The sequence below is a fragment of the Cyanistes caeruleus genome, chromosome 12 (assembly GCF_971803275.1).
Source record: "Cyanistes caeruleus chromosome 12, bCyaCae1.hap1.1, whole genome shotgun sequence".
Classification (NCBI taxonomy): domain Eukaryota; kingdom Metazoa; phylum Chordata; class Aves; order Passeriformes; family Paridae; genus Cyanistes; species Cyanistes caeruleus.
The window spans coordinates 18,058,126-18,072,521 of NC_141712.1; the positions used below are offsets into that span (position 1 = coordinate 18,058,126).

Genomic DNA, 14,396 nt, shown 5'->3' on the forward strand with positions numbered 1-14,396 from the left:
TGTTTCTCTCCATTGAATACACAACACGTGATCTCTGGAACCTGTAAAACAACCGCCCCACCTTGTTCCAAAATGCATCAAATAAATAGAGGAGCTGTCAATAATGTTTTCTATCCAGCTCTGGGCATGTGTGCTCACATAACTTGTCCCGCTGATCCAGAGGAGCAGCAGAATTCCAAGTGCCCAGTGCTCAGTGAATGTTGCCTTTTGTGTCCCACACAGGGATTATGTCCCAGCCTCTGGCAGAGGGAGCACATGGTGTCCTGGTCCCTGTGGGGGACAGTTCTGGCTGCCATCCCTGACCCCTCAGTTTCATCTCCTGCAGTGTAATAATCAGCACTTGTACCTCCAGTGCTGTTTCCTTCCTCCTCTGGGAGAGTTTCCCAGTTTGATGATGGGCCCTACTGCTCAAACAGCACTGCTAAAATTTACCATATGCTGGTTTTCAACACTTGAACATCTCCTTCGTATCTGGGTCTGCAGTGAAATGTGTGTTAAGCACATGCACAGGATTTATGGGAGTTGCTGACGTCCTTCTTGCAAGAAAAACATTGCAGTTTCTCTTTTTAACGCTGTTCCTTGTCTTCATTTGCCAGCTGTTTCTTATTTTATCAGTGGCTTTCCACCTTAATGCGTTGAGTATAAACCTTGAATATTTTTTCTCCTGGAAAATCATAGTAGACTTTCCAATTCAATGCAGCACACCACAAATGGCCCTCGTATCTGATCTGGCAAAAAACACACTTAAATTAAGACAAACCCATTTCCCCAGAGGAGGCTTTTTGAAGGAATGTAAGTTATGCACAAGAAATGTCACAATGTAGCAGGTAATCCAGAGCAATGTGAATGTACAGACGGGTTTAAAATTTGATTTTTAGCAAAGGAACTCAAACTGGCAAGAGGAATGTAAGGCAGCTCGTGTTAATGACACCAACCTCACCCTCTGAAGTTAACTTATTAATCCACTTGATTTATGAGCTTATTTCTTATGAAACTTTGTGATTTGTGTTCTTAAAGTCCAAGGAATGTCAGTCAGCTTCAGTTTTAAGTGAAAGCTGCTTGCAAAGAAGAGCAGGAGGATTCAGGGATGAAGTTATGCCCAGCAAAGAGAAACACCGGTAGAAAATTGTGTAACAACTCTGTTTTTCCTTCTCAAGAAGTTCATTAAGGAGCATCCTGATAGGAATTCTGCAGGTCAGAGTACACCCGTGGATTTACATGGAATGGTTTTACTTTGGGGCTGGCTGGAGCTTGTTGACAAAACTGCTAAATGATTCTTTGAAGAGTTGAGTTAAGCAGGCTCTGGGCACGTTATGGAGTTGCTTCTGGGCTGGTGAGATAAGAGGTAGCCTAGAGCCCCTGTTTAGTGGGAGCAAAAGGTGTTGCATTGTACAAATATGCTCTCAAGCATTTTTGGTTTTCTCCTGAGATTTGAATAAATCAGACTAAGTCCAAAATTCCAGACAATGGCAAATAGTTTGTTTATTTGCTATTGGAAAGTGCAGATGTGGAAAAAGAGGTGGAGATTGGTGGGGAGATTTCAGATGGGTTTTCTAGCCCAGATCAGTGAGGTGTGCACACCATGCAAAACCTGCCCATAATTTATGCAATTCAGAGTCCCCTTCAGACCCTTAGTCTTTTCTTATTCCAGCAGAGCAGAAATATTAGTGACTTTTTAGTTCTTTCCTTGAGCAAAAAAAAAAAAATAAAAAAAATCAAGTGTTTCTGTAAAGAGATGTGATAACAGAGCAGAAGGATTCCGGGGAGGCTGGAAGGCTACTCGTGCTCAGTGTTGATAAAACCCCAGTGAATTGGGAAACAAAGGGTCAGATAGAGGTCCAGTGAAAATAGAAGTCTGAAAACCAGTGATTATGGGGTAATCTGTTATTTAAAACCTCTGGGCTCATTTTCAAAACCTCACATTTACCTGGATAATGTATTTGTAGGCAGAATGCAGGAAAAAGCAGGAAAAGTTGCAGAGGTCGATTGCCACCGCCAAGACGACGAAAAGTTTCTGAGTTACAAGAACTCTGTTGTGTTCTTTACTCCAAGTTAAGTGGGTCCAGAAGAATTGCCAAGAATATTCCATTATTTTTTTTATTATTTATCCATGAGATTTGGGGTTGGGCATTCCTTGGGTACAGGACAAAGCCTCCAGCTGCAGAAGTTCGCTTCCCATCACTTCCCACTGCATGGAATCCCTGCAGCAGTGAAATCCAGCCCTGCAGCCTCTAAAGCATCAGTGGCAAAGTGCCACTGGGGTGCTCCAACTGGGACTCAAGCTTTTAAAGAGTGCTGCCATCACTGAAAGGCAACAAATGTGTGTGCAAGAGAAATAATCAGAAAGTGATCCCCTGCAAGCATGAAATGAGGCAGCTTGATAAAACTGTGTGCGAATTAGAGCTGTGACCAAATTTACCTAGGCAATTTGAACTGCTAATGAAGAGTTAGTTTTAATTATTTTTTAAGTAAAAGAGCTTTATTTGCTTTAAAAAAATGCTTAACAAGCAGAGGTGTGAAATCAGCGCTCAGCTTTTTTTATAATGGCAGATCACACTTCTGTGAGAGGATGCCTTGCAACTGGTAGTGACAGACTGAGATATTTAGAAAACTTATGTTAACAGGACTGAAAAGCAAACTGGGAATGTGTAGTTCTATGAAGAATTGTTTCTATATGTTGGCTAACAAGTAGGCTGAGAGGTGGGTAAAGATTTGACCCATCAACAGCTCTCTGCTGTGAACTGCCTCACTTCAGGTACACGGGACTGAGTCAAACACTGAGGGGAGGTTGCAGCCCTAATGGGCTCAATTTCCCTGTTTAATAAGGAACTAACAATGGAAATACTTCACAACGATGAGGAAAACTGGCCTGGTCAGGTGCTGAGGAGCATTTTGTGGGAAAGATTTGTGAGTGCTTTAATGCATTTTTGCAGATAAGGGAAGTTACTATAGCAAACCCCTGGAAGTGAATGGCTGTAATTTATCGTGTGCAGGAGAAGGAATTTGTCATCTGTGTAAGTCCATTTTAGTGCAGCCACATCCTTTTTAGAATGAATTATCATCCTCTGGTACTGAATCCCTGCTGATGCTGGGTGGAGATCTATGGACAGCACACAGAAACATGCTGCTCCTTCAAAAATCACCAGTTTGCTTCTAACTTCAAGAACAGTATAAAATGTATTTTAACCCTGGTTATCTGCCCTGGCAGACTTGTCTGGAGTGTAACTGACCTGCTCTGTTTTGAGCTGAAACCAGCTGATGGGGAATGTCAGGCCCCAGCCATCTCTTACTAATATCCTAAAAAAAAAAAAAAAAAAAAGAAGGCATTCAGTCTTTCATGGAAAAAATCTGGTCTTGTAGAGATGTAAATTGCAGTAAAATGGGCTTGATATAATTAAATAATCATTAATATACATATCAAGCCTGTTGAAATACTGGTGATTTCAAATTGCATCTGTCACATCAAAAAATCATGCAGTAATGGCAGAGTTCAAAGTTTCAGGGCAGAATCCTGACTATTTAGCAAAGGGAAATGAAAGAAAATTTTACTGGGGAAAAAAACCCCCAGATTTCTTGTGGAAGTATAAAATATAATTATTAATCAGATAGAGAATTATTTATATGCATGAGCTGCAGTCAGATCAACTGAAATACAGCTGAAAATTCTGACAGAGGAAAAGATCTCTGTAGTTTGTGTTGCACGTTATATGCAGGGAGTGCAGGAGATAGATGGCTCTTTCCTTTATATTGCAGAATTTACACATATAGTCATTAATGTGCTGACATGTTGGGCCTCCAGGTAAATTCAGAGAGGACCCTTCAAAGCAAAAAAACCTGGAGGCAGAAACAAATCCAGGAGAAACAAAGGCCTGGATCCTTCAATGAGGCATTGATTGTTTACCAGGGTCAAAGCCAAGGTGATCACCATTACTGTGGGCATAAATCAAATATTTGAGCATATAAATTTTAAGTGGAGTCACATTTCTTAAAACTATGGTTTAAAGAATTGCTTGCCCAGCTGGGATGGAAATGGGATTTCCAGCTACTGGAAACATTTCTCTCCCAAAGTTGGTTTATGGGATAAAGAGAAAATCTGATAAGAAGTGAAGCTAAAATTCATGTCATTGTTATGTATTTTGTCTTGGGGGAACAAAATATTCTATATGAACTCTCTAATTTACCGTATCTTGTTCGTTTTTACTGGCAATAGCCTGTTCAATAAATACAGTATGTAAATCAATACCTCCTAATGTTATGAGATATCAGCAGGGAACTGTGATTCCTTTCAGAAGGCAGTAACATCTTCATTTTATTTCTGGGGAAAGCCTGCAAAAGTCAACAGCTGCTTTTGTTGGAGGGCATTTGCTTTATTCTTAGCTCTGGTTGTGTGTCTCTGTCGTCCCTGCTGTCCAACAGCACTGGAGAGTCATTTGTAGCAGGAATAGAGAGAAATTTTGGAAAAAGGAGAAATCAGCAAAGCTTTGTTTGTAACCTACACCTGTTAAGGCAGTGGGCTAGGATTTCCATCCTAAAGATAACACACCAAACACCAGGAGAAATGAGTATTTTCTTATTGAGGAGTAGGAGAGTAGAAATGAAGAACAATAGGAACTATGGGAAAATGTGAGTTTATTGAGACAATAACAAATGACATAAAATTTGTTTTCATGGTGGTTTATTTTTGTAGGTTTTTTTTGTCTGTTGTTTTGTTGCTTTGGATTTTTTTCAAAATTATTTTCTAATAGAACACTCCCGGAAAGAATAATGATGTGTTCAGTAAAACACAAGGAGACTAATAACATCTTTTGTCATATTATGTTAATTGTCTATGAAACCACTTTTGTTGTTATATATTAATTGCATTTTAAGGCATTTAAAAGTCATCATGATGCTTCTTTGCTGTTTTTGTTGTTATATATTAATTGTATTTTAAGGCATTTAAAAGTCATCATGATTCTTCTTTGCTGTTTAGCATGATTGGTTTATTTGTTTCTTTTCCCTGCTTGTATTATAATAACCCTCAAAGTACCTTGCTGGGGCCTCATTGTTCTGGGTGTAGCAACAACATCCAGGAAAACACTCTGTCTTTTTCCCAGAACTTGTGTTTTCCTGCAGGAAAGGAAGGAATCTTAGGAGTTCAGGGAAAAGATGGGAATATCTCTTTTTTCTTGTTGGTGTGAGTCAAACTACTTGGGTAGGAAATCTTTATCTGCTCATAAACCTTTCTTGAGCCAGCCTGACACACAACCAACCACGGGTTAAATAAAAACTATTAGTCTTGTCTTTATGAATGGATAAGAGGATCTTTCTTCATCTCTTTTTAGGTGTAAATTTGTGTTGCTTTGCTTTTCTGGAAAACTTCACAATTTCTGAGTTTCCTGATCCTTTGCAGAAATGTTGCAATGGGAATTTTGACACAGAGTACCTGTCCTGTAACTCAAGACCAAGTCTGGAAGGTCTGGCCTTACTTACTAATTTAATAATAACTTTTTGTCATCCATCAGTAACCTTCAGAATGTAACACAGATATTTTTGAAGTCTGGCTGCTCAAACCTCCACATCTCTTGTTCCTCACAACACAGAAAGGATTCTGTCTTATTTAGATATTTATTCAAAATTCAGAATCTTAATTTTCTACTTGTTACAAAGACCTTGATTTCTATGGCTTTGTCCTGAACCTGGAAATGTGAGTCTGGATTATCTATAGCTTCTGTTTCTAAACAAGATGGGTGTGGTCTGTAATGTTTATCTTTTCTTTTTCTTTTTTAATTTTTTAAGAACTGACACAATGAATTAATTATATTTTTGTCAATAATTCCCTGTCTGCAGCAAGAGGAGCTGCTGCCTCCTTTCTGGCCTCTTGTTCTTTATAGACCTGAAGAAAACCATATTACCAGTCTTACCCTTTCCTGCCATCTTCATTCCATTTTCCACCTTCTTGCTCTTTTTCCCTTGCACTTTTAGCTTCATTCCACAACATTTTACTCCTCCTTTCTTGATGTGTTATGCCATTCATTTCCACTTTTCCTACACTCTGCATTTCCTTGTTTAGACACTGACCTGTTTCCTGCTCTTTATAAATCATGTTGTGAGGGGAACACACAGCCATCATCTGAGCATAAATTTGTTTGGTTATTGAGTAGAACCTTTCCACTGTCTTTGCAAAAGCTGTGCTGCTTTATCCATTCTGATCAGCAGTGTCCATAAATAAATCCCTTTAGAAGCTGTGTTCTGGAAACCTTTGACTTCTCATTGCTTGCTACAGGACTCTGCCATTTCTGCAATTTTTGTGAAATAACCCAGGTTGTAAATATCTGATGCTAAGAAAATTTCAGTGGAAAATTGAACTTTGTTTCCATGTTAATGCCTTTCAGTCTGTATATTTCCTCCATCAGCTTATGGATATTAATTGAAGAAGTGTATGATTATCTGGAAATTGCCAGCATTTAGTTTATTCAAATAGTTTTAATATCTAGTTCTGTCAGCCCTGGAATGGTGGTCTGCTCAAAAGTGAACATACCTGATATAATAATTAGTTCTGTGGCTTCAGAACTGTGATTTTAATGCTTGATCTCTGTAAAATTATTGTAGGATAATGGTTCATAATTTTAAAGCTGTGTCTGCATGTGTTAGGGGCAAAAGCACTGAAGAGGTTTTTAATTTTAATGCAGAGGTAAATTTTAATTAATATGATATTTTCACAAAATTTGTGAAAAGAATTTGTATAAAATTAAGGAATAGGGATGCTTCAAGCATTCAATTTGTGGACTCAGTGGGTTACTGTAACATCATTAGAGGGAATTAGGCGACAAGTGAGAAAATTTAAGCATCTTTGTCCAGCTGAGTGTGCAGTTATCTTCAAAATCCAATCTTTTGGTATCTGTTCTTTTTTTCACCAAGATTTAGGAGTCCTTATAATGCAGCAGTTTCACAGGACCCCAAACACTGTTAATTTTTATGTATTTTTAAAGTGTCTGTAAGATATTTTGAGGAAAGATGACACTATGGACTATGGGGTCTCCATTATTGAAACAATGTAAAAATTACTGTTAGAATTTAAAAGAAATTAAAAAGATACAGAAGATTAGAGTCCAACTGGCCAGGTGACCCTCAAAGTTTTTTGACTACTACATTTTAAATCCACTGCAGGGTGTGATCTGTATCCCAGCCCAGGGGTGAGGCAGATGACCACCTGTGGGTGGCTGATAGTCACATTTTTTATTTTGATTTGTGGAAATTGAATTAGAACCCTTTGTGGGTTGTCTTTTCTGTACCCCAGAGCACATCAGCTCTCTCTGTTACCCCACAATTACCTGGAGCTCAGTGCCTTGAGGCAGCCCCAGCACTGCTGGGCCCTGCAGCTACAGCTCAGCTCACAAATCCTGCAGGAGCAGAAATAAACCCATTTTCCTGCAGCATCACAGGTGTTTGCAAGAAATAAAAGGATTTTTTAATATAGTTCTGATTGCTGCATCTACCAAGCAAGCAGGAAGAGATTTACTTATATACTTGTCCATTTTAAGAAAATATAGCTGCACATCTGTGTGTGAAGACTGCTTTTTTCTAATCTTTGACAAAATGCATCCAAATATGCCCAAAATATATGTCACTGCACAAGCACAAATGTATGATTTCATAAACCCTAAGTGTATCCTTTTAATGTTTTTTTTTTGATTTGCAATACCTGAACTCTGGAATTCTGGCAGTTAGATATTTAATTCTTTAAAATGAAAATAGGAAAGGATTCAACAGGTGGAAGTTCAGAAAAACCACTCACTCTCATGAAACTCATAAAAATGTGAGTTTGCAACACTCTACACTGCAAGCAGAGCAGTGAGAAAATCCCCTTTTTTCCTTTATTGATGGAAACATTCATGGAAACAGGTGATTCTTCTGTGTTCACATTTTTCTGTCTTTAAATCTATTTCACTGCATAAGAGCAAATGAGTGAGAGAGGTTGAGGGAACTGAAGTTATAAATATTTAGAGAACAGTGCATGAAGAGACTTCTAATATTATGGAAATTTTACTTTGGCATGATTTTACTAGCATGTAAATGATAAAACTCTTACTGTATTTATCCTGGTTTGCTCAGGTCATAACTAATTACTTCTTAATTAGACAAATTCTCTAAAATTGAGCTACATTTATGTAAGTGTCTTGGTTTATTTTTCCTCTTCTAGTAGCTCATTAACAGGAGATGTGACTTTAGCTTACGAATTTTCAAGAGATAATTTGCTGATATGAGTTCATGTAAAACACCATATGTTTAGACTCATGTGATAATTTTTTTTTGTTTTGAGGGGTTTTGCACTTTTTTTGCAGAGAATAGAACAGGTCCCAGGATCTGCTGGCAAAACTTCTCGTGTCCAGATGTGAGACTGGAAGGTGGCAAGGCAGTCCCTGGAATCCCAACCCTTTGAGGTTACCCCATAAGGACATTTTTTTCTTCTGATTTTTGTATTCTTAAAAACATTTTGTCCAAACTTGTTTGTCTGCCAGGGCTGGGAAATGCTCTGCTTTGAACTTTTCTCAAGTCCAACATTAGAACATAAAAGAATATCAAATGATCCAGTTGGAACTGAAGAAATTGTTTCTCAGTTTCAGGGAAAGTGGGGGAAATATGGGAGAAGGTGGTGTGGAGCCAGAAAACCTGCATCTGTAACAGATCTGTGCATGGAAAGCCTGGAAAAATATAAATTATTTCTTCTAGCTTTGTCATTAACAAGTGTGATGTGCTGTGCCCTGCTCTGCAGCTGCATTTGCAGTTTAAAATTGCAAACAGAGACAGTTCATCTTTGCAGAATTCTTTACAACCTCTGCTCTTGACATTATTCTTAATATTTATTTTACACACTGGCAATTCAGATAGCTGAACGTAAGGAATTGAAAATACCTATTATCTATTTAAGGCTCTGTTTTTATATATATTCTTAAATGTATTATGTATCCATAAAACACAGGTGATCTGTGTTTATATACAGGGTACAGATTTTATTTGTGGATGGGAACAAATAAAGCAATGCATTACAGGTACATTTCTGTTGGATTCAGAAGATTTAATAGAGTAATAACAGAAAATAACAAGATTATGATTTATTATTTAGAAATTACTAAGAGGAAAATCATGGGAGTTTAGTTTTAAACTACCAATTTTTCTTGTTTAAAACAACCTGTGAAAAACTTACATGTTTTTCCTTGCTGCTGAGGAAACATAGGGAGGGGACAAAAAGGAGGTAAAGAAATTGTTCTAAAAAAAACATATATTACCCAAATATTCTAAAACTTTACTGTATTTTATATTTTCTCCTTTAAAGAGGACATTTTCTGTGGCAAAAGGATTTAGTCTCTTTCCCAGTTCTCATGAACTTCTAGTTTCCCTGTGACCAGTGTGATGTTCTGTCCCTTAGGGAGGGCCTGGTTTTCCTCAGGGATTCTCAGCTGTGTCAGCCTCATCCCCTGAAACTGGAGCTTGTCCCTCAGAAAAAGCTGCAATCAGCCAAAAATCCAGAACTTCCAACAGAAACTTGTTGAAAACCCAGCGATTTTGGTTCTTGTTGGGCCTAAAGCTGATCTCTTGGGATGCTCACACCTTGCTGAGTGTCCAGGGAGGATGAGCTGAAGGAATGGTGGATGTGCTGTCCACAAACCCAACAAAAACCGCACAGCCTGGGATGTTTTTGGCCTCAGAGGACCTGGTTCTCCAGATGTGTCACTCCCTTGTCCCCCAGCTTGGTGGGACACAGCTGTGGCACTGCACAGCTGGGAGACTCTAACTCATTTGTGCCCTTTTACATCCCTCTGTGCTTCGGTTTGAAGGACACTCTGAGTTCTTCCAGGTTCCAAATTAAAAAATTAACAGGCACTATTAATTTCCAGGTACTGAGTGATCCAACAACACCGATCTCCATCTCCTGTTCAGCCCATTTGCAATTGATATGTGCAATGTATTTATTAGAGACTGGCTTTAAAGGAACGCGGTGTTTGAGGATGTGCATTTAATTTCATTTCTTCCCTGGGAGCTTTGATCAATGCTGTGCTCACTACCTCTGCCATGTGCTTTGAACTTGTAGATGTAAGCGTATAAATAATTTCCCATGTCGATTCCTGCCTCATCTACCCAGGCTGAGATCCGGAAGGCAACTTGTCTCCTAAATTCTTGTCAGTGGGATTAATGAATTGATTAGTTGAATTCTGAATTAAAATTACAATTAAAGGCAAAATTGTATCTCTTAGGCTTCAAGTCATTTGCTCATAGTGTAGCAGTCAGATTACAGGTTTTTGACTAGGTTTGTATTATGAATAAAAACAGTTTTCAATAACTATTTTTTTTTTCTTTTTGTAAATTAATCTCTTAGATTATTAGCAATTGTTAAACAAAAAAAGATGTAATATATATTTTTTTCATTATTTTCAGCTTAAAGAAGAAATTCCATTGATTTTTGAAAATGTTGATGATGTGATTCAGGGAACATAATTACCGACAAATAACATCAGTAGCATATAATGATTTCTTTTTTTCCAATAGATGCAGCTAAAAGTGACAATATGGGCACTGTATATTAATTTTAGTTACTATTTACAGGTTATTGAGAGTCAGGATATACTTCAGGCATGAACCTTTGCATTTCAGTCTGAACCAGAAGCTTCCCTGATGACAGGGAAATTCCTTCGTTCCCTCCTTCCCTTCTTCCTTCCCTCCTTCCCTCCCCTCCCTCCCTTCTTCCTTCCTTCCCTCCTTCCCTCCTTCCTTCCCTCCTTCCCTTCCTCCCCTCCCTCCCTCCTTCCCTCTTTCCTTCCCTCCCTCCCTGACTTTCTGAACATATTTTCATAATTCATTCTATCTCCATCATCCAACTTTCTCAGTTGGGCTGTGAGATTTTCCTGTGTTATTGGAAATGGCCACAGAGCACGACTTCAGACCTCAGCAGGCCTTGCAAAATGCTGTATTTTGCTCACCTCACCCCTTGGCCATGCAGAGCACATTCTGATCCCCAGAGAAGTAGTTTTAGTGATTTAATAGCTGCTGCTCCTCACACAGCATCAGCACTGACTCAAACTGCAGCTCTGCTGAAGGATCCTTTGCTCCTGCTGATATTATCATCTTGGTTAAGTGAGAAGCAAGTGTGCTGCTAGGAGCTACTTGGGCTTAATTTTTGCTATTCAGCACCATAAATTACAGTATTTTATGGCCACTGTAAAAGGTGTGATTTGAACCAATTATGCATTCTGCTCTAAATCCCCAAACTTTGGAGAAGCATGTAATTACGGAAAGTCATTTCCACTGGGTCAATTCTCTTTTATCTGTTCACAGAGAACACCAGGACATGTGTATGAAGTTTATAAGCATCATTTTAAACTAGACTTATTAAAGCTGCTTATTAATGAGAATGTTTTCCTTTTCAGAGCTCAAAACTTGCCATGTGTGAGTAGCATAGAGAATTTAACAGCTTCTGCACAGCTCCTTTCTTTATTCTGAACAGGGATGAAATGGAGGTGTTAGGACAGAAGAAAAGGAAGCAGAGGTTTGATAGAATTAAGAAATGAAATGTATAATTATCAAAAATACCCACAAACAACCAGCTCAGCATTTATGTCGCTCCACTGCCCATTGGTTTCAGTGTTCAATACTTAGGATCTCTAACTCTTTAAACAATGTGGTATTTCTGTATTTTTATAGGTCTTTGTGTAATTTATTTTTCTACAGATTTTTTAGGGTTAAATTGCAGGGAACCAAATGCTCATTTTTCCTTATGAAGCCAGTGTTTGAATTTTACCTGTCAGATTGAGTCAGATTTGTAACTTTTTCCTAGCATTTAGGGAATCCAGAGGATTTAAATAACCATTTTCCTAGAGGTGTTGGGATCAGGTTTCTTTCTTTCCTCAGTTTTACAGATTTGCTGCTTATGGCAAGGCACAGTTGCACTCTGTGGTAGTAAATGTTGATTTTTCTCTATGAGTAATGAGCAGTGGTGTCACACACGTGGCTCAGCAGTGGTGAGGTGGCAATGAACTGATGGGTGGTGTTAATATCTGCCTTTGGAGCTGCATAATTACATCAGTACCCAACATTAAACTGAGACTAGTTGTTGTCTAACTGCTTCCCATTGAGGCAGTGATGGATTAGGCCAAGCCTTAATAATTTCAGGATTGTTCATGAGCAATGGTTGAACTTCTAACATTTAAAAGGACAGAAAAAATAGATGATTCAAACTGAACTCTGCTAAAAAGCAACAGTTTATTCCATTAAACACAGCGCTGGCTAATAGATGTGATTTCTTTTCCTACGTGTGTGATGGCATTTTTAACTAATAATTTTTGTTGTTGACAAGCAATTGAAGAGAAAACAGAATGTAACATTTGGGATTTAAAAAAAACCAAACAAACAGGACACAGAATTTTTTTAAGAACTTCCATGATTATGGAATGTACAGTGCAGTAAAGAATTTGGCTGGTTGCATTTGGAATCTGTGTAGCTGTGACAAGCACAGTTGTTGAGGAAGCAAAGATCTGGTGTTATGTCTGAGATACACACAACACACGAGGTGCCAGGTCCAATTAACAGCCTGATGGTGGTAAATCCATTATCCTTGGAAAGAGAGGCCACCACCAGGAGACATTAATTCAATGTGACACCAACTGGGGTGTTTATATACAGCTAATTGCAATGTCAGACATTCTCCTCTAATTGAGTTTAATTGTGGCAAAATTGGAGTTAATTAAAAGTTAATGGTATAGAGCACATTGTGTTATTATAAACTATGGGTACATGTTTCATATCCTTATTATTGTTGCTTAAATGGTGCTTTTAATTACTATGCCTTGTGTTGGCACTTTGGAAAGGGGCTGTAATTGTTTTGACGTCACTGAAAGTTATTGTTCTGAAGAAATGGGTTTGTTTTAAAAGGCTTGACAACGTTGATTCATTATACCACAATAGAAATGTCACATGTGATGTTTCTACCCACCTTGCTTGGAGAGAGCTGGTAAAACATGAGAAGTAAATTCTAGTTCAGCTTAAGATAATGATGGTGTTTTTGGCATTGTCCCTCATAATTTGGGTAAGGAAACCTCAATTTCCTCATATTTTGTGAATTCACCTTTTTCAAATTGTGTCCAATCTCTGGTTCTGTGAGCATCTCTGATGAATCTCCTGTCTGTGGGATTTGCCCTGGGCTCTCTTTGCTTTCTTCTTTCTCTGCACCCTTTGTTGGCTCCTATTATACAAAAAAAACCCATCCCAAACCGTATTTTTTATGAATATATATATGAAAATATATTTGCCAATTTTCCTGAAGATGAAAAGTACTTTTGTTGCTTAACATTAAAAACTGACCCAAAGAAGTGAGTAAAGACTGAGGGGAAAACACTCTCATTGTTCAAAAAGCACGGTGAGCTTCTTCCTGAGGACTAAAACTGGACAGAATGGGTGGGGAGCAGATTTCTATTCAAACCTTTTTGCTTGATTTATCACAACCAGCAGGTCTGGGTTTCTTCATTTAAAGAAAGATATTTTACTAGATCATAATAAGAAGAACAAATTAGGAATAAAAGATTCCTAATAAAAGGAATTTCTGTCAGTGGCAGTAAAATTAAAGCTGCAAATATCTTGCATCAGGAGCATGGAACATACCAGAAAGTGCTGAAATGAAACTTGTGAGAGACCTAAGGAAAATGAGAGTGATGATTTCTGGAATCTGGTGATGCTTTAAAATCTGCAGATTTGAACTGATACTGATGTGGATTATACTGAACAACCTCATCCAGTTTTTCAGAGAAAAAATAATTATTAATGGTTTTGTTTATATATCTGAGAGGGGGTAGATACCTAAGATATTAAAAGAACAAAGGGCTGATCCAATTTTGTGCTGAGGCAAAATGGTGTATGCTCTAGACTTTCTTTCCTTACTTCAAAATTTAGTTCAGCATTAACTTAAATACTAAGTCATTACAGAAAAATATGCCTTTAACAAGCCATTTTCAAGAAAATATCAAGGAGTCTGAATAGGAAGAAAGGCATTCAGAGCTTTTGAGTGGTGCTGGAAATAGAAAATCTCTTGTTAGTGAAAAGAAAATGCTTGATATTTTAATATTCATTACAACGTTGGAGAATATTAACATGACTGTACATTGTGAATGGAAGTAGCTGTCAAAAAGATGGAGTAATGGACCACCAGAAAATATAACACTGTGAACTAAGCCATTGTGCTTTTATCGATGAAGAAGTAGAAATACTTGATAATCCTTGCAGTGGAATTCTGCTGTATTAACCGGTACTTATTTTTCCTCTTTTCTTCTCCTCTCACCCTCCAAACTACTTGAAACTTGTATTTTTCATCATTATGGAAAAAAATCTATCATAATTTTTCTCAGAAAAAATTTTATGAGTGTAATTCT

The 14,396-nt window shown here is 37.9% G+C and overlaps 1 protein-coding gene across 4 annotated transcripts in view; it reads left to right on the forward strand.

Annotated features, from left to right (window-relative positions):
* CDH13 (cadherin 13) overlaps positions 1 to 14,396 on the forward strand; it is a 426,188-nt gene that overhangs the window by 210,320 nt on the left and 201,472 nt on the right. The gene's annotated exons all lie outside the window — the stretch shown is intronic.